The following is a 3,061-nucleotide window of genomic DNA, read 5'->3' as shown; positions in this document are numbered from 1 at the left end:
AGGACCCTCTGATCCTGGGCCCCACCCCGCCCCCCCATCCCCAGTGAATCCAGGGTCACCTACCATCTCGGGACCCTTCACTCCATCACGGCCCGTCGGCCACGTGAGGTGACAGGTTCCAGGGATCTGGACGTGACATCTCTGGGGCGTTGTGTAGCCCACCACAGGCCCCTGTGGCATATCACCCAAAGGCACTCAAGGTGCATCTCAGGAAGGGATTGGGGCAGAGGGGACCCCCTGCTGTGGAAACGCCTCTGTCTCCTGGAGCTGCAGTGCCTGCCCACCGCATTGGCGAGTCCCCTTCCCTCAAGCCCCAGCAGACGGAGAGCTGGCCGGACTGGGGGTGGGGTCACACCAGGCTCCCCCAGCCAGATGCAGACGCACCTGCCAGACCCCTTGGCCCTGGGCTGGTTCACTGTGGGCAGGGGCAGCCGCTGGGGCCCCCGGAGGGGTCTCAGACTAGGAGTAGTGCGAGTGTATGTGTGTACGTGGCTCTGTATAGACGTGTGTGTGTGTGTGTGTGTGGCGTGTCTGTCTTTGGGGTGTGGGTCCTGGGTGCTGACTCCCAGTCTCTGCGTTGTGCCCCATGTATGTATTAGAGCCATCGTCATTGCCCACGAAGCTCCCGACTGTCCATCTGCCCACAAGGCCTCTCAGGCTCCGTGAGGTGTTGTCACCGGCCCACGTCCCAGGAAAGAGCAGGCTGCTGACTGTTCAGGACTCACAGTGAGCGGTGAGGGGCGAGCTGGGACCCTCCCGGGAGAGAGCCCCGTCCTGAATTGGACAGGTAATGGAGAGGGGAGTGGAGACACCTGCCCGGGTGGGCGGGGCCGCCAGGCTGCACCCCGAGGTGCTGCACACCGTGTGGCCGAGGCGCTGGCTGGCAGGTGGATCCCCGTGTGAAGGGTTCTGGAGAGGCGGGTGCTGGCCTAGGTATGTGGTTCTACTTAGACAGGCGATGGTACTGTCCACTTTGTGTGGTTGGAGAGCCCTTGGACACAGCGTGGAGGGTGGCACATCAGTGGGAGGAGTTTTTCCCACATGCCATGTTACCTCCCAGGTGCCACCTCTTCCAGGAAGTCTGCCCTGGTCTCCCTGGCTGGGCAGGGCTCCTCCCATGCTCCTGGCCCAGCATCGCTGGGGTGCCATCATCTGTCTCTGGGTGGCCTCTGTCCCTGGAGGCTGGGGACAGTGTGCGGGACCTGACTCTGTATCCAGGGCTCTGCACAGGTCTGGGAGTTGGTGGTCGACAGAGAAGACGGGCAGGGTGCCCAAGGATGCTGGTGGGAAGGGGGGAGGGAGAGAATGAGGGGTCCTGCCTCACTGCCCTGGGAGGACACGCATGGGTAGAGAGGGCCTGGGCCAGCAGGAAGCTGTTTCCACCTCACTGACAAAATGGCCCTGTTTTCTGGTTGAGTGAAAGGAGCTGCTTTCTCTCCATTTTCACTCCCATTTTCTCCACTCCAGTGCTGGCTACCTGTCATTCCCTGCAATGACTGTCATTAGGGCTACACTGGGGCCAGTGGGGAAGGGGACCAGCCTTTGCTCTGTTCCCATGGAAACTGTGATCAAGGGAGGCCTGGGGGTCCCCTGAGGAGGCCCCACTTCAGGCAGGAGACCAGCCAGGATGACCTCAGCCTTCGGCCCCTGTGCTAGGCTGGGGCCTCTGTAGGGAATTTGGCCTCCACCTGTGCCCCAGCTTTTTCCCACAGGGACAGCAGGGAGGTGGGGGGTGAGGGTTGGTGGCTGGGACAGCCTGGGGGACCTGGGGCCAAAAAATGGGATCACAGAATCAGGGAGTTTTGAAATGGTTTGGGGAGAAAGAATAGATGGGGAGAAAGAACTTTCCTGGACACGTCAGAAGCAGCCACAGAACACCCCCCCAGCCCCCGACAGTGACCTCTCCACCATGGCTGCTCTCCCGGCCCAGGCCTCCCAGGGGCAGCAGGGGTGGTCAGCAGGCTGGAGGCTGGTCAGGGTCCCATCCCTGAGGGCCAAGGGAAAGCAGGAAGAATTCCATGCAGCTGACGTAGGAGAAAGTAGTGGGCGTCAAAGACCAAGCCAGCCCTGAACACCCCGGGACCACCCAATAGTCCCTTTGCATAAACAGGATCTGTGAGAACCAGGGTGGGGGGCTGTCTCGGGGTCACACACAGAGCGAGGGTAAACCAGATGCTCTGATGCCCAGCCGGGAGCTTTTAAGAATTTACCACCCCATGGGACTGGACAGAGGGTGGGAGAAGCAGGGCACCTCCTCTGGGTGCTCATCAGAGCCGAGCAGATAATCAAATAGAAATATTCACTGGGTCTGGGGCCACTTAGAGAACACCCCTCCCCGCCTACCACTGGCCTTGTCCTCACTAGCAGTGCCTGGATCCTTGTGGTTTTGTACACCCTACTCTAAGGGAAGATTCTGTACAAACTGAGACTCCAAAGGGAATTTGCAAACATTGTGAAAAAACGCCAGGATTTCTTGGATGAATGAGAGTGATGCTGGAGACGGTCCCAAATCACACACGAGGGGCTCATGAGGGTGTGTGTATCAGTCAGCTGCTGCTGTGTAAGGACCATCACGCAGCCTCTGAGGCATAGGGAGGGAAGTGGGGCTTCTCCCATGTTTTCGGGTGGCTCTGCTTCAGGCTGTGGGCACAGGGGCTTGGTCCTCATGCAGGCGCCACAGGCCGTGGTCATCCATAGCGGGAAGCCTGAGAAGAGTATGCCAAGAGTGATGCTTCAAGGAGGCCGAGGGCAGCCCTGGCAGATGAAGGGAGGTCCTCGGGCCACAGACAAAGCCCTTCTTATGTTTGCAGATGGTGCTCTTGACGATCGTGCCTGGAAAGTCAAATCACAGAACTACAGAGAAATCTAACGCCCCCACTGTCCCACAGCTTCACCTGAGAGATCACAGTCCCCAAACCAGCCCTCCCGACTCTTGTCCATTTTGAGAAGTAGTGCTTAATTGCTCTGGTGACCTCAAGCTTGTTGCATATAAGAGAAAGTAAATTTGTTTCTGTAGCTTTGGTCTTACATCAGGGATAGAATCCCAGTCAAGCACATTTGC

Source organism: Neophocaena asiaeorientalis, unplaced genomic scaffold, assembly GCF_003031525.2.
Source record: "Neophocaena asiaeorientalis asiaeorientalis breed wild unplaced genomic scaffold, Neophocaena_asiaeorientalis_V1.1 scaffold65, whole genome shotgun sequence".
NCBI lineage: Eukaryota > Metazoa > Chordata > Mammalia > Artiodactyla > Phocoenidae > Neophocaena > Neophocaena asiaeorientalis.
This window is presented reverse-complemented; position numbering follows the sequence as displayed.